The sequence below is a fragment of the Hypanus sabinus genome, chromosome 22, assembly GCF_030144855.1.
Source record: "Hypanus sabinus isolate sHypSab1 chromosome 22, sHypSab1.hap1, whole genome shotgun sequence".
NCBI classification, from domain to species: Eukaryota; Metazoa; Chordata; class Chondrichthyes; order Myliobatiformes; family Dasyatidae; genus Hypanus; species Hypanus sabinus.
In genome coordinates this window covers 30,195,162-30,213,338 of record NC_082727.1, presented here as the reverse complement: position 1 = coordinate 30,213,338, position 18,177 = coordinate 30,195,162, and the positions used below count along the sequence as shown (strand labels likewise).

Genomic DNA, 18,177 nt, shown 5'->3' with positions numbered 1-18,177 from the left:
AGTTCCAGTTTTATATTTTATTGTTAATGGGTTTTAAAAAATCATATCAGTGATTAATAATGTGGGACCAAACTGCTCCATTGCTTGAGGTTGATTAATTTAATTCAGCCATTTTCCGATCAGTCCTCGTGTCGTCATCTCCCTGGGTCACAATTGGAGCAGCAATTATCTTGAAAACTTTGGATAGTGTTTTTCATTCAAGCATTTTCTAAGTGTGTTTTGATGCTCTATTTCTAATCATAATGTAGTTTCCATTGCAGACTAAGTACCATCTCCTCACAGGACAGCATCTTTTTTTTGTCATTTGCAGTGAGATTATGTCACATGGTTGTTTGTTATGAATATAGTATAACACTTCAGAGGTTAACAGGTGGGAATATAAACTTCAAATTGGAGTTGTGTGATTGATGATCAAAGATAGGAAGCCCATTTTCACACGAAGGGTGAAAAGACTATGTATGGATTTGGGCAGAAGTTTCCAGGACTCAGTCAGGTGAATAATTTACATTGCATCGCAAGCCCATGGATCAAACTAAATGAGACAGGAAGTGTAAGGAGCTGAAATACTCTAATGCTATTCCAATAAAACTTGTGAAACATAAATTGTTATGGTAATGTTATGATGAAGGGATTCAGTCCAAAACATCAGCTGTTCATTTACTTCCATAGCTGTTCCCTGAACTGCTGAGCTCCTCTAGCATTTTGTGTTTGTTGCTCTGGATTTCCTGCATCTGCAGATTTTCTTGTTTATGGTAATGTAATATAGTGATCGATAAATTGTGCGAGTCTATCCCGGTAACTGGTCTGTTTTAGAGACACAGGAGATTTCAGGTTTATTACGGTCAATACATTAAAAAGCTTGCCTTGCATACTCTCCACAGCTCTCTGCTGTTTCTTGTGGTCACGTGCAGAGTAGTTGCTGTAAGCCAAGGTGCATCCAGATAAGATGCTTTCTGTGGGACTGTACACTGGAGCGTAGACCAAACTGCTGGAGGAACTTGGCAGGTCAGGCAGCATCTATGGAGGCAGTGGGACAGCTGATTTTCAGCTTGATACCCTGTATTGATCTATTTACAAGTTTAAACAGATAAACCACTATTTCTGGATTTGACCTCCTGCTCAGTTGGATTAATTTTCTTGTGCAAATTGTTAAACCACTTGATTTGTGATTGAATCATTAAACTCCAAACTTAAAGCAAAGTTGGTTGGAGGAAGTCTGGAATTTTTTTTTATTATCTCACTAACCACCTAACTGTATTTAATTTCAAGAAAGTGAGTGAAACAGAAAATGTATTTGAGAATTGGTCTGAAAATCAGGCGAATAAATAAGGGACAGGACAGACCTTTTGACATTAACACTGCTTTTGGGGAAGATTTACTGTCAAATGTTGTAATGTATACGTGGAACTGAGTTGAACATAGCTCCTAATACACTTATTAATCTGGGTAAGCTGAATTTCAATGGGATCTGATGGAATGATTCCTGAAATGGTGGCATAAAGTATCAAACTTAACCTCTTCACCCACTGTGTGATGATGTGAAGCTGCAGGAATGGAAATCTATGTTTAATTTTCTGTATCAACCTATAAAATCCTTGTTGACTAATCCTATTTTGTACAGTACTTCTTGCATGTTACCCTGGACCACTGAGTATGGCATTATTGCAGGAAGCTAATCTGCTTATAAAAACATCTTGCTGAAGTTCTGGTTGCTTCCTTGTTGGGATGATGTGGAAGCTTTAAAGAGGTTCAAAGGAGGTTTACCATGATGTTGCCTGCACCAGAGAGTACATCTTATATGGATAGCTTGAATGAGCTAGGTCTTGAATGAGGTGATTTGATAGAGGTGTACAAGATGATGAAAGGCATGGATCGAGTGGACACCCAGAGCAGGAGTGGCTAATATGTAAGTGTGGTGAACTATGTGCCTGGCGGGACACGCCCCTGCTGACTGCTCCTGTGGCTCCTCCCACAGGCCCCTGTATAAAGGAGACCTGCGGCCTGACGCTCGGCCTCAGTCTCCAAGACCTTGTATGATAGACACTCACTCCTGGTTCCTTCTTCCAGTCAATAAAAGCCGATATCTCGCCTACGTCTCAGTGTGAGTTATTGATGGTGCATCAATTTTATTGACTGGAAGTTTTAAAACATGGAACCCGTTTTGCGTCCAGACCGGTTGGATTTGGACCCTCAAGACCCTGACGCAGCTCTCGCTTTTGAACACTGGCTTGCATGCTTCCAATCGTACTTGGCAGAGCTTCGTGCGACTTTGGTGGTGCAAGGCACAGAATATTGGGACTTTGAGCTGCTGGTCATGCCTAATCTGTGCGCACCTGTGCTATTGGGGCTGGACTTCCAGAGCCATTTCGAAAGTGTGACTATGGTATACGACGGGCCCCTCCCACCACTCACTGTCAAGAATCCTCAGTTTTGTGGGACTTCTTCACATACCCCGCTACTGACCACACACACACACGGGCACACACATCCCATCCAGAACCAGGCCGACAGCTGCGCTACCGACACTTGCAGCCTCTCCACTCTCAAGGTCCCTCCCCCACCGCTGTTCGCCAACCTGACCCCCGACTGTAAACCTGTGGCAACCAAAAGCAGGAGGTACAGCGCGGGGGACCGGGCCTTCATTCAGTTGGAGGTGCAGCGGCTGCTCAGGGAGGGGATCATTGAGCCAAGCTCAAGCCCTTGGAGGGCCCAGGTAGTTGTTGTTCGGACTGGGCAGAAAGATAGGATGGTGGTGGACTATAGTCAAACCATCAATAGGTTTACGCAGCTTGACGCATACCCCCTACCCCGCATCGCGGATATGGTCAACCAGATTGCTCAGTATAAGGTGTACTCGACAATAGATCTGAAATCCGCTTATCACCAGCTCCCCATCTGCCCAGAGGACCGCCCCTACACCGCCTTCGAGGCGGGCGACAGGCTCTATCACTTCCTGCGCGTCCCTTTCGGTGTCACGAATGGTGTCTCTGTCTTCCAGAGGGAAATGGACCGGATGGTGGACCAGTACCAACTGCAGGCCACATTTCCCTATCTGGATAACATCACCATCTGTGGTCATGACAGGCCAGATCACGACGCCAACCTCCAACGATTTCTCCAAGTGGCTGCAGCTCTGAACCTTACTTATAACAGGGACAAGTGTGTTTTTGGTACCACCTGCCTTGCTATACTTGGGTATGTCGTGGAAAACGGGGTTATTGGGCCTGATCCCGAACGTATGCACCCCCTGTTAGAGCTCCCTCTTCCCATCACTCTCAAGGCCCTCAGACGGTGCCTGGGTTTTTTTTCCTATTACGCCCAATGGGTCCCCCATTACGCAGACAAGGCTCGCCCCCTGGTCAAGTCTACCTCGTTTCCCCTCTCTGCTGAGGCCTGTGCGGCCTTCAACTGCATTAAAGCGGACATTGCCAAAGCTACGATGCATGCAGTGGACGAGACCGCTCCCTTCCAAGTGGAGTGTGATGCCTCCGATTTCGCTCTGGCTGCTACCCTTAATCAGGAAGGCAGACCAGTAGCATTCTTTTCTCGCACCCTCCAAGGCTCTGAAATTCGGCATTCCGCGGTGGAGAAAGAAGCCCAGGCCATAGTGGAGGCTGTTAGGCACTGGAGGCACTATCTTGCTGGCAAAAGATTCACCGTGCTGACCGACCAGCGCTCGGTTGCGTTCCTGTTCAGCAACCAACAGCGGGGCAAGATCAAAAATGATAAGATTTTGCAGTGGAGGATAGAACTCTCCACCTACACCTATGATATCCTGTTCCGGCCTGGCAGACTCAATGAGCCCCCTGATGCCCTATCCCGGGGAACATGTGCTAGCACACAGCTCGACCAGCACAACCCTTCAGCACAGCCCCCTGATGCCCTATCCCGGGGAACATGTGCTAGCACACAGCTCGACCAGCACAACCCTTCAGCACAGCCCTTCATGCACAACTTTGCCATCCGGGGGTCACCCGATTTTACCATTTTGTGAAAGCTCGGAACCTGCTGTACTCCCTGGAGGACATCAGGACGATGACCAGGGACTGCCAAATTTGCACCGAGTGCAAACCGCACTTCTACTGTCCTGACACGGCACAACTTGTCAAGGCCACCCGCCCTTTTGAACGCCTGAGTGTTGACTTTAAGGGCCCCCTTCCCTCCACTGACCGCAATGTCTATTTTCTCAGTGTTATTGACGAGTTCTCACGGTTCCCCTTTGCCATCCCCTGCCCCGATACCACTGCCACGTCCGTCATAAAAGCCCTGCGCCAGCTCTTCACTCTGTTCGGGTATCCCTGCTATATCCACAGTGATAGAGGGCCCTCCTTTATGAGTGAGGAGCTGCGCCAGTACTTGCTAGCTAGGGACATTGCTACCAGTCGGACCACGAGTTATAATCCCCGGGGTAATGGCCAGGTGGAGCGGGAGAATGCCACAGTGTGGAAGGCCACACTTTTAGCCCTTAAGTCAAAAGGGTTGCCGGTCTCTCGATGGCAGGAGGTCCTCCCTGAGGCACTGCACTCTATCCGCTCTCTGTTATGTACGTCCACCAATGCCACCCCTCACGAACGCCTATTCTCTTTTCCCAGGAAGTCTGTCACTGGGACCACCCTACCAGTTTGGCTGACGTCCCCAGGGCCAGTGCTGCTCCGGAAACATGTGAGGAGCAATAAATACTCCCCGCTGGTGGAGAGGGTTCACCTTCTACATGCGAACCCCCAGTATGCTTACGTGGTCTTACCTGATGGGCGGGAGGACACGGTCTCCATCCGCGACCTGGCACCCGCAGGTGCAGCAGACCACTACCCTGAAGGCTCTCTGGTAACTATGAACCCTGCACCAGAGGTGACACCGTGCTCACCAGGCCCTACACAGACTCCTCATGACACTTGTATACCGGGCGTTTCGTACGCATTTATACCAGGCGCCTCGTACATGCATGAGGGATCACCGGCGCCTAGTGGGCAAGAACACGCGCAACCCCCGTCCCCTGTGCAATCACCAATGTTGCCGGCATCTATGCGGTCACAGCCGGTGCTACGTAGATCGCAGCGACAGATTCGACCACCTGATAGACTTGACTTGTAAGAACCTTCGCCACATGAGGACTTTTTCAAACGAAGGGGGGGTGAATGTGGTGAACTATGTGCCTGTCGGGACACGCCCCTGCTGACTGCTCCTGTGGCTCCTCCCACAGGCCCCTGTATAAAGGAGACCTGCGGCCTGACGCTCGGCCTCAGTCTCCAAGACCTTGTATGATAGACACTCACTCCTGGTTCCTTCTTCCAGTCAATAAAAGCCGATATCTCGCCTACGTCTCAGTGTGAGTTATTGATGGTGCATCAGTAAGGAAATAATTTTAAGGTGATTGGGGTAAAGTATCGGGGAATGTCAGAGCTAAGTTTTTCTACATAGAGCACTGGGGTGCCAGAGGTGGTGGTGGAGGCGGATACATCAGGGACGTTTAAGAAACTCGTAGATAAACACATGATGATAGAAAACTGGAGAGCTATGTAGGAAGGTAGAATTATATTGATTTTAGAGTAGATTAAAAGGTCAGCACAGCTTTGTGGGTCAAAGGGCCTTTATAAGCTGTGATGCTCCATGTTCTAATAAAAAATCTTTTTCAATGAAGATAAATGTGGATCTTTGATAGCATAAAAGGTGAAAATACTATAATTCAAATTGATAATCAATGTTGACTTAACTGGCTGCTGAGTGTATATTCATGGTCTTCTGCTGTTGTAGCCCATTGACTTCAAAGGTTCAACATGTGTGTTCAGAGATGCTGTTCTGCACACCACTGTTGTAACACTTGGTTACCTTCCTGAACCGGTCTGGACATTCTCCTCTAACCTCTCTCATTGACAAGGTGTTTTCACCCACAGAACTGCCACTCACTCGATTTTTGTTTTTCATATCAATATCTGTAAACACTGGAGACAGTTGTGTGTGAAAATCCCAAGAGTTTCTGAGATATGCAAACCACCCCATCTGGCTCCAACAATCATTCCATGGTCAAAGTCACTTTGATCTCATTTCTTCCCCATTCTGATGTTGGGTTTGAACAACAACTGACTGCTTTAGTGAGTAGGTGTACCTAACAAAGTGACCACAGCATGTAAAGTAAGGAAAAGCTGGTGATTCTTCTGCTCTTGGGGTTTTGTTTTAGTAGAATGTATTTATTTCTGTCGATTGTCCGTTAAAATAGGGTACAGTATTGTAAGCAAGATTTGCTTCAATTTGCTAGCACATCTAGTCATAGATTTTGTTATCATGGAGGGAATGATTCATTACTTGAGAGTAATATAAACTACTCAGGTAGAGCTATTTTGGAAAATAATTAATAATTTAATTAATAATTAGTAAATATTTTAAAAATAAGACTAACATGGTAGATAGCATAGATGGATCTAATTTTTTACAGACTTCCAGAAAATACTCAATAAAATTTCAAGCTATAGATCTAACAAAAATAAGCACACTTGGGTTGCAGCAGGCAGTTCAGGAGGGTTGGGGATTCAAATAAACGTTTAGAAATGGAATGGAAATAAATTGTGTTGACTCAAATTGTCAGGCCAAGGTGTTGAGCCGCGGGGATATGTATTGGAAGATTCATTTGAAATTTGGATGAAGCCATGGAATGCCAGGCATGCAACTTGGCAAAGGCACTTTTGAACTGCCACAGAAATTGTGCTCCATAACTTGGAGCAGAAAGTTCCAAAGTGGCTTTTGTAAGTTAATTAACGTGAGTGAAGCAAATGGAATTGTATGTGGGAAAGCAATGAGATATTTAACTTCTATCTGTGAGGAAAATATTGCTGTTTCCCAAACCTAATATTATCAAATCACAACAGCTAATTTTTTTGCTCGGGTCGCGTATAGCCCAATGGTATCAGTACTGAAGTTTCCAGTGAAGGTAACCCAAAACCTGCTTTTCTTCCATGCAGACTTTAGGTGTCGACCCAAAACATCAACTATCTATTCATTTCCATAGATGCTGCCCAACCTGCTGAGCTCCTCTAGCATTTGTGTGCGTTGCTTTGGAGTTCCAGTATCTTAAGATTTTCTCATGTTTATGACTTACTTGGCCTCCTAGTTTCCTTGTTCCCTTGTTCACGTTCCTTATTTCCTCCACAGCTGTTGCTCTCTGCCCATCGTCCTCTCCCTGTCTGGTTCTACTTATTACCTACCAGCCTCTGTCCCACTCCTTTCCCATCTGGTCCAATCTACCCATCGTCCTCTCCCCACCTGGATCTACCTACCTTTGTCCTACCCCTTCCCCTATGTATAGCTACACACTTTCCACTGTTCCATTACCCTCTGAGTTCTGATGCAGGATCTTGTCCCAAAAATTTGTTTTATACCCTTTACCTTCACAGATGCTGATTGACCTGCAAAATTCTGCTTTTGGTCTCTTTTATATTCTCTTCCCCAAATGCTGAATGTGTAGGAGCTATGAAAGAGCGGGAAGATTTAGTACCTATCTATCAATATCAATATCAATAAAAGCCAGCAGACAAGCAAAGATAAAATCAAGTAATTGGTTGGTCTTTATTCCAAGGGGGCAGGAGTATAAAGAGCAGTGGGCCATAGCTAGATGTTATTTTGTATACCACATCTATTCTGAGTTCACTTCTTAGTACAAGAAAAGATGGAAGTGGATAACTTACTTTTCTGGATAACTGGGGTTGATTGAAATGTCAAAAGTGCAATGTGGGGGTATCAAGTGCTTTAGAACAAAATGGGTAGGTGGAGTTAGGATAAGCCAGTGAATGGCAGGGCAGGATGGAGAGGCTGCATAATCTGTTCCCAGACTTGCATTGCTCACTTATTCCCATTAGTGTCTTATGGTTGACTTTAGAATTTCCCTCAAATCAGAGAGTTAGTTGTTTATTTTTGGTCCTGCAACAGCGTCACAGCTTTTAGGAGTCCAATTGAGGTAGACATTGTATGAATGAGCACATCTGTTCTGACTCAACCTCCACTCAACTAAAATCATTCCACACCTATTAGCCCAGGCCTGAGCTTCCTCGTTTAAGGTGTGTTAATATATGTGTGACACAAGGCATATGTAAATTGGCTTATGTCTGGCTATTAAAACAAAAACATCACACCATTTAAAAAAATTATCCCCCCAACACAGACAGTTAATCTGATCAACCTTTTTAGTTACCCCCCCCCCCCACACTGCAAACAATTTAGACCACTTTTATAATACTGTTCACATGGTAAATACATGCCAATTTTAATCCATATCCATACTTTAACCTTTAACTTTATTTTTTTGTATTTATTTATTTTATTATTTAGCAATACATTGTGCAGTAGCCCTCCCACCCCATACCAGACAGTGATGCAGCCTGTCAGAATGCTCTCCACAGTACATCTACAGAAGTTTTTGAGTGTATTTGTTGACATACCAAATCTCTTCAAACTCCTCATGGAAGTAAACTCACTGTCTTGCCTTCTTTACAGTTGCATTGATATGTTGGGACCAGGTTAGATCCTCACAGATCTTGACACCCAGGAGCTTGAAACTGCTCACTCTCTCCATTTCTGATCCCTCTATGAGGATTGGCACGTGTTCCTTAGTCTTTTTTGAAGTCCACAATCAGCTCTTTCGTCTTACTGACATTGAGTGCAAGGTTGTTGCTGCGACACCACTCCACTAGTTGGCATATCTCGCTCCTGTCTGCCCTCTCATCTCCATCTGAGATTCTATCAACAATGGTTGTATCGTCAGCAAATTTATAGATGGTATTCGAGCTATGCTTGGCCACACAGTCATGGGTATATAGAGAGTAGAGCAGTGGGCTGAGCACACACCCCTGAGGTGCACCAGTGTTGATCATCAGTGAGGAGGAGATATTATCATCAGTTTCATCTAGTTATCATAAATCTTTTTCATGTGTGGCAGGCCAGTCTGCAACAGGGTGTATTTTAGAACTAAGAGCTCAGTTGCAGAAACAGGCATGGGCCTTTTCAACCCACTTCACCCATGCTTGTCGACACTAATTGGATTTGCCTGCATTGGGCCCATACCTCTCTATGTCCTTCCTATTCAAATACCTTTCAAATAACACAATTGTATCAGCCTCCACCACTTCCACTGGCAGCTCATTCCTGATATTTACCGTCTTCTGACTTGTAAAACTTTTATCTTCTTTTTGATTCTCCTTTTTCACCTTGTACTCTGCCCCCTAGTTCTAGACTCCCCTATTCTGGGGGAAAACAACTATCTGTCCTACCTTTGCCGCTCATAATTTTATAAGTTCACTCCTCGGCCTCCAGTGCTCCAGTAAGAATAAGCACACCCTATTCATTCTCTCCATAAACTGCAGACAATGCCATGATGCAAGTGAATTGCATGACCCTTTGGAAATTGGTAATGTAAAATGCAGCAAGTCCCTTTCTCTTGTTTATTGGTGAGAAAGATGGCAAGGGAGCTGCATAGCCTCGGTTGTAGTGAGGACTAGGCCTCAAGCAGCAGGCTTGCCTGTTGCGGCAGTCCAGGAAAGGAGACACCGGAGGTGGTGTAGCGCGGCATCCGTGCTGGGTTGAGGGCTGGACCCTCCCATCAGTGCTGCCACCCAGTGTTTGATCGGTGCAAGGACAAGCTGGATTGCATGTGTGCATACGTTTACTGTGAACTGCGCTTTATACAGGACATGTCACTCGGACTTGGGCTGTACATTTTTTGTGTGTGACAGTATGTTTACTTGTTATGTTACATGTGTGATATATGACTTCTGCTGTCTATGGCTGTTGGTAATGTGTTCAGCACCTTGGCCCTGGAGAAACGCTGTTTCATTTGGCTGTACTCATGGGTGTTCATTTATGGTCAAATGACAATTAAACATGAACTATATGAACCCTGGGTTTGTGAATCAGTGAGACTGGAATTCAAGGCCCAGGTTTCTTTATCCTGTGGTCGGTGAATCCAGAGATCAAGGCCTAGTGTTTCGTAATCAGCGTGTGCTGGGATTGATGCTAAGGATCAAGGTCCAAGGGTCCAATTGGAGGTCCAGAAGTCGAGGCCCTTTGCTGGAGGCTGGGAATATGAATCTCTGTGAGGTTGCTGAGGTGGTCGAAGATCCAGTGCCTGTGTGTCCGCATCCGGATCCAAGTCTGCAGGAGCCCAAGGAGTACAGTCTGTCTTGGGGTTAGTGAACTGTGTCTGTGAGTGAAGAACAGGGCTTGCTTTTCTGTTGTTGGTTGTAATGTATTGTGTTTTGTTCTGTGTTGTTATGTCAAGCATTGTTGGTGCCAGAATGTGTGGTGACACTTACGGGCAGCCCCCAGCACACTCTTGGATGTGTTAGTTGTTAACAACGATGCATTTCACTGTATGTTTCAATATACACGATATCATATTAGTTAGATGAACGGACATTATTTCCAAAAAAAATGCAAGGGGGCTTTCTCCAGAACTACTGCAAAATCTATATGAGTACAGAGAAATGCAAAGAGAGACTTAGATCAATTCAGTAGACTGAATTGACAGAGACAAGACTACTTAGAAAATAGTATGAACATGAACAATATACCAAAAATCATAGAAATGCTGAACAGATAATGACCTCTGAGATACCACTGAGGCTTTGGCAATCAGTATTCAAGTACAACCAAGCACGGTACCTCAGAGTGGAGACTTTTGTTCATCAGATGGGAACTACATCAATAGCTACTCCTGCATAATTGATGTGTGACAACAAATCCCAAATTAATTCTAAAGTACTTGCGAGAGTTTGCAAAGGATGCAAGTGGGGCTGAACAAGTCCTCTAGCAACACTGGAGAAAGAAAATTAAAGTTAATATTTCAAATTCACGACTTACCATCGGAACATTAACTGTGCATCTCCACAGATGCTGACGTGGTCTGAAATTCTAATTGTTAAGCAATGAACTGAAACGAGATGTACAGACAGTTAATTTATTTAGATAAAGCTGACTGAGGCAGTAATGTTGACCAATCACTGAAGAAATTCCAGTTTCTTCCAGCTTATTTCTGTCTAAAGGAAGATTAAAGATCAGAGATTTAAAGATTAATATGTTATATGCATATTGAAATATACAATGAAATCTGACTTTGTATCAATGGCCAACACGCTCCGATGATGTTGCTGAGGTCAGCCTGCAAGTGTTGCCTTGCTTTAGGCACTAACATATCATGCACAAAGCCCTTCTGAACTGTATGTCTTTGGAATGTGGAGGAAACTGCAGTGCCCGGAGGAAACCCACACGTTCATGGGGAGAATGTGAAAACCACAATTGCTGATTGCTTGCGCCTAGCTCGACACAATGATGCCGCTCACAAATCACATTTACAAAAATACTACAGGCAGTGTCCTGGTTTCGCATCTGGTTTGGGATGTGGCACACGGACCAGTATAGCACCTACTCAATTTTATAAAGAGGTCTTTTATTTGTGGAAGCCCAGTGTGATGAACGAATGGTTTGTAGGTAGTTTGAATCCTTGTTTCAGTTGTCTTCGTGAATCATGATGCATCTTAGATTGGAATGCATTCCTGCTCTTATTGTGAAGCCCTAAGAGGAGTGGTAAGGGAGTATGTGCAAGATGCATTGAGTTAGACTTCTTTTGGCCAAGGTTATGTTGTCATGGAGATGGCTGGTTAAAAAAAAATGTAAATGTCAGGTTTTAAAGGTTTTGCTCTGCACTGTACCGAAGTCCATGCATGCTTTATTATCCTTGGGAACCAAAGTCACTCACTGTGAAAGGATGGCGATGACAAGACCTCACTCCCTATAAACTAGAGGTTTTGAATGCTACCTTCTTGGGTACTGCAACAGAAGGGCATTCCAGGCCCAATGCAGCAACTTCCTAGCAGGTTGTCATGGGAATAGAGCGTGCTAATTAAACATGCAGTAAACAAAACAAGATAAGGCAGTGGTGCAATAGACCTCACTCTTCTTTTGCAGCTGCTGCCTTCACATTTGCCTTTATAACTGGTGAAGTATTTTCAAATAATGGTTTTGCACTCTGACAACACATCAGTCCTCACTCAGTGAATGCCGAAGCTGTCAGTGCCTTCATGTTCAAAGTAAATTTCTTATCGATGTATGTCACCACATACTACCCTGAGATTCATTTTCTTGCAGGCATTCACAGTCAAACAGAGAAATACAATGAAAAGTTATACACAAAGGCTGACAAAAAAAACCAAGACTGACAAATGACCAATGTATACAGTGTGCCCTCTGGGTTGCCCGTTGTGATAAACCTTTTTGTTTTGATTTATTTATGGTAAATTTATTCTACAATGAAACTGTACTGGCTCTCCCTGGATTGTAAATGCCTGACTTACAAACACCTCCACATATGAATGAGTTCTCATAATATTATTAAATTCAAAAATCCAATGTTTCCCCACTCCACTTTCAGCAATTGTTCTTTCTCATCAGCATGATGAGCTTTTTGATGCATCTCCTTACAAATCTTGGCAGCATGGGTATCATTTTGTGAAATTTCCGTCTTGTGGACAAAATTGACTGGATGACGTCTGTTCAAATTGATCAGAGATTTAACGATTGGCTTTGAATCTCTGATTCATTTTCCAGGATCATCTTAAAGAGTCATATTATGCAGTCATAATCAGGATGGGATACACTAGCAATACCAGGGTTTACTCTCGAGACTTGTTTCCCAAAACTATAAAATTTACTAATGTATAATATAGAAGCTTCATATGTCATCATATATAGCACAAAATATTGTTTCAATTGCTTTCAAGATTTATAGTATATTATATTTGTATGAGTTCTATTGTATTTGTTGTATCAAGTCCAAAAGTATTTTTTGATTCTAGCCCCTTAATGGGTGAAGGCAAATGACCTCAAACAGTGGACTTTCCACATCGAGGCTTTACGGGTGCTCCATATTCCAGCATCTGCAGTCAGTTGTGTCTCCATGAAATTAAGCAAACAGTTGGACTTAATTTTACACCTTAACAAATAGTTTGATGTATCCACCAGAAGACAGGGCCGCTAAGAATCGAATGCCTCAAATCATAAATGCAAGAGGTTCTGCAAGTGCAAATCCAGAGTAATATGGATAAAATACTGGAGGAAGTCAGCAGGTCAGGCAGCATCTGTGGAGAGGAATAGAGAGCCGCTGTTTGGGGCTGAGACTCTTATTCAGGAGTGGACAGAATGCCTCAGCTGAGCCTTTCCAAAGCAATTGCTAAAGTACTGATACAGAAACTGAAATGGGATGGCAGGAAGTATCTGATGAGCTCAGTTTAATACCCCTGTCTCCTTAACAGCATACACAACATGCAGGAGGAACTCAGTGGGCCAGGCAGCATCCATGGAAAATAGTACAGTCGGAACGTCGACTGTACTCTTTTACCTATAGATGCTGCCTGGTCTGCTGAGTTCCTCCAGTATTTTGTGTGTGTTGCTTGGATTTCCAGCATCTGCAGATTTTCCCTTGTTTCTGATTGGATCCCTCTCTCTCCTGCAAGGTTTTTAAACGACAGTTCTGAGCACTTCTGCTCATTATACTGGAGCTCCACAGCTCATGATCACTCTACTTCTGTGCAGCCCTTACAAAAGAATGTGTGCTTGGAAAACCAGCAGGATGGATGGTTGTGGGGATGCAGGCATTTTCTGCCACGTAGGAACTTCATTTGCAGTCTCATTTCCAGCAGTGCAGTCTTTTTGGGTTATGTGTGTAATTTGTGAAGGACCGGTAATGTGGTAAATGACTTAAACTAATTTTCTGGGTTCAGAACTCATTTTAAATCGTATTGTATTGTGGACTTGCTGTAGTATAAAGGTTCCTTTTCTCCTTCATGGAGCACACCACTGTATTGTGAACTAAAGTTTCTTTGGTTGAAGCCAGTGATGTATGCTTTTCAAATTTTAATGCAAACCCCACACTTAAATGGCGACTCACTCTTGCACATTCTGCTCACCACCACCGTCGGTTTAACAAAAGCCCACCTTATTGCCAACAGTTGACATCAGCAGACAAGTGTAAAATTTTGTATGCAGGCAAATTTCACCAAGCAAAACCCTATTCAGAGTTGATGAGCTCAATTCACTATTCAACTACTAAAAATTTACTTTGTTCCTCTAACTCTACACAGGCAGTTCATTAATAGTAATCAGGAAGCTACCCGTTTGTTGTTTTAAAAAAACTATCGAATTAACGAATGCCCTTCAAGTCTGGTCTCAGTTCAATCCTGGAATCAGTGATGTAGTTGATTTTTAATTGGTTGAACTAAAGAGGTGGTTATATTCAAAAGCTCAAGGTAAATTTATTACCAAAATACATAGGTGTTATCCCAAGACCAATTTCCTTGCAGGCATTCACAGTACAACACAGAAATACAATGGAATGAATGAACAGCTACACACACAGACCGACAATCAACCCATGTGCAGAAGAAGACAAACTGTGCAAGTAAGATAGGTAGATACTTTATTGATCCCAAAGGAAATTACAGTGTCACAGTAGCATTACAAGTTCACAGATAATCAATAATAGAAGAGAAGTAAGAAGAATAATTAAAGATAAGTTATCTTAACCAGTCTTACAGGAGGGGTCATCACTTCCCTTGTAGGTGACTCATTATAGAGCCTAATGTTGAGGGTTTGAATGACTTCCTATGGCATTCTTTGGAGTGCAGTTGTCTTAGTCTATTACTGAAAGTGCCCCTCTGTTCAGCCAAGGTGGCATGCAGAGGGTGAGAAACATTGTCCATAATTGCCAGGATTTTCCAGAGGGTTCTTTCTTCTACCACAGCCTCCAGTGTGTCCAGTTTGACTCCTATAACAGAGCCAGCGTTTCTAATCAGTATATTGAGCCTTTTGGCATCACCCACTTTGATGCCATTGCCCTGCCACACCACTGCATAGAAGGTTATTCTGGTGACAACAGACTGGCAAAACATGAAGTGGAGGTCTCCATAGGACCTCAGTCTCCTCAGGAAGTAGAGGTGACTGTGGCCCTTCTTGTACACAGCCTCTGTTGGTGCTCCACTCAAGTCTGTCATCCAAGGGCACCCCCCCCCCCCCATGATAGGTCCTCACCACATCCATGTCCTCACTGTCAATTGTAACAGATAGTAACAGGGAGCAGTGCAGGCTTAGTCTTCGTAAAGTCCTCCACCAGGGCCCTGTATTCATCCTCCTGTCCTCCCTTTATACACCCAACTATTGCTGAGTCATCAGAGAATTTCTGCAGATGAGATATCTAAAGTCCAAGTATACAGGGTAAATGGGAAGGGAACCAATACAGTCCCTCGTGGGGTGCCAGTGCTGCTTATAGCCATGTCTGTCACACAGCTCTGAAACCACTCAAACTGTGGTCTGCCAGTCAGGTAGTCCATTAATCAGGATACAATGGAGGCGCCAATCTGCATTGAAAGGAGCTTTTCCCCCCACCAGTGAGGGCACTTAAGAAATCAAAAAAACATGTTCCAAATGGGAGCAGGCGGTGAACAGCAGGTAGATGACAGCATCGTCAACTCCGATGTGCTCCTGGTAGGTAAACTGCAGGGAATCGAGGGTTGATCTGTCTAGAGGTCGGAAGTAAGCCAAGACCAGCCTCTCTAGGGTCTTCGTGATGTGTGAGGTCAGGGTCACTGGACGGTAGTCATTCAAGACTTTCGGTTGGCCCTGCTTGGGTACTGGGACCACACACGATGTTCTCCACACAGTCGGGACCTTTTCCGGGCTGAGACTCAGATTGAAAATGTGCTGGAGAACTCCACACAGCTGCTCAGCGCACTCCTTCAGGACCCTGGGGTTCACATCGTCTGGTCCCAAAGCTTTGCCATGTCTGAATTTCCCCAGAGCCCTTCTCAGCTGCTCAGTAGTAAAGGTGAGTCCATGTTGACTGGGGAGTTGATGGAAGGTAGGGGCAGGGGGAGGTGAAGATTGGGACAATAGCAGTTAGTATGTGTAGGTGTGCAGGGCAAGGAAGGGATGTACATAGTGGTAGCCTGTATTGTTCATCCACGTGTTGAACTGGAGGGGGGAGGCATTGGTGCTGAGGGAGTATTGGGTACCTCGGCACCTGGACTGGTGTGCTGAGAGGGGTGTGAACAGGAGGGCAATTGTCAAACCTATTGAAGAATTGGTTTGACTCATTAGACCATTCATGGCTACATTCTGAGGCACTACAGCTAAGCTGATTGAAGCCGGTGAAGTTCTTCATGCCTCCCCACACCTCCTGTGTGCTACTGTGCCCAAGCTTGTTCTCCAGCTCTCTCCTGTATTCCTCTTTAACCACCTTGATCTTCTTTAGCTCCCTCTGCACATTTCAATTTCTCCCTGTCTCCTGATCTAAAGGCCCTATTTTGTGTTTGAGAAGAGCTTTTAGATCACTGGTGGCCCATGTTTGTTGTTAGAAAAGCAGCAAACAGTCCTTGATGGTATTACAGTGTCCACACAGAAGTTGATGTAGCCAGTGATGTAATCAGTAAGTCTATTAATGTCCTCCCCATATGGTTCACAAAGCACTTTCCAGTCAGTAACCTCAAAGCAGATCTTCAACGCCTCGATGGCCTCTGGAGACTATTTCTTTACTATCTTGGTGGTATCGAGCTGTGCTGTGCTTTGGGCTTATACAGGGGCATGAGGTGAACCAGGTTGTGATCTGATCTTCCAAGTGGGGGGAGAGCTGTGGAGCTGTATGCATCTTTAACATTTACATACGAGAGATCCAGTGTTTCCTCTTGTATGACACTTGACAAACTGATTGAAGGTGGGCAGGGTTGTCGAGAGAGAAACACTGTTGCAGTCTCCCAATACTTCAATGAACGCATTGGGGTGGTGAGTCTGGAGTCTCTCGAGGGTATGTATGACATCACATGCAGCATTGGGACTACGTTGTGAAGGCAGAATGTAGACAACGAGCAATGTGGTGTGGCTGAACTCACACAGGAGGTGAAACGGACGCAAATTCATAGCAAGCAGTTCGGTGTTCAGACTGCAGATTCATTCCTTTACAGAATTGTGACCAGGATTACACCATCTTTTGCTGACAAGCACAGCACGCCCACCTCCCTATCTCTTACCACACTGTAGATTAACTCTGTCTGCTCATTTCATTTGTAAACCCATTCACAGTAGCTTTGGAATCTGGGATTTGTTCGTATAACCGTGTCTCAGTGAAAAACATAACATTGCATTCCTGATATTCATTCTGTGCCCTCGTGAGTAATGCTATTTCCTCCATTTTATTTTCCATATCGTTCCCCTTAATGATATATGGGAGATATGGTCATAAAAAAGCAAATAAATAATAGAGTTGTGGAGGCTTGAAAGTGAGTGCATTGACTTCGGAATCAGTTCAGAGTTGAGGTGAATGAAGTTAACCGTGCTGGTTCAGGAGTCTGTTGACTGTAGGCTAATAACTGCACCTGGACCTAGTGGTCTGGGACCTAAGGTTCCTTTCTCACTTTGGCAGAAGTAAGAAGAGAGCATGGCCTGGATGGTGGAGACCTTTGCTTGATGGTTGCTGCTTTCTTGTGGCAGCCCTCCTTTGGAAATGTGTTTAGTTGGGGGGGGGGGGGCTTTGTCCACCACTTTTTATAGGCTTTTCCATTCATGGGCATTGATGTTTCCATACCAGGCTTTGACATACACAGTCAGGATACTGTTAGACAGTAAATGCTGGTCTTGTTGGCAGCATCCACATCCACAAATGAACACCTTTTCAAAGAAGGTGTATACGCAAATTGCAGAATGTATGAACTGGGGTAAGAGGGGTGTCAGAGTGGGCATTTGAAGAAGGGAGAGGGGAAAATGTTTGCCGTAAGTTAGAGAAATCAATGTTCATGCTATGAGGTTGGAGGCTATCCAGGCAGAGTACAAGGTGCTGCTCCTCGAACCTGAGAGTGGCCTCATCATGTCTCCAGCCTGAGAGTAGCCTTATCTCTGGATCCCCCTTCTCCTCACCTACCTTTCACCTCCTTTTGGTGCCCCTTATCTTTCCCTTCCACCCATGCTCCCCTCCTATCAGATTCCCTCTTCTCCAGCCCTTTTCCATCTATCACCTCCCAGCTCTTATGTCACCCCCTCCCTCACCCACCTGACTTCACCTATACCTTTCTAGGTTGCACTTCTCCTGCCACCACCTTCTTATTCAGGCTCCCCCCTCCCACTTCCCTTCCGGTCCTGATGAAGGGTCTCCGTGAA

General features: G+C 44.6%; 1 protein-coding gene across 2 annotated transcripts in view; it reads left to right on the top strand.

Annotated features, from left to right (window-relative positions):
• LOC132379484 (protein bicaudal C homolog 1-like) overlaps window positions 1-18,177 on the top strand; it is a 341,806-nt gene that overhangs the window by 207,805 nt on the left and 115,824 nt on the right. The window lies entirely within an intron of this gene.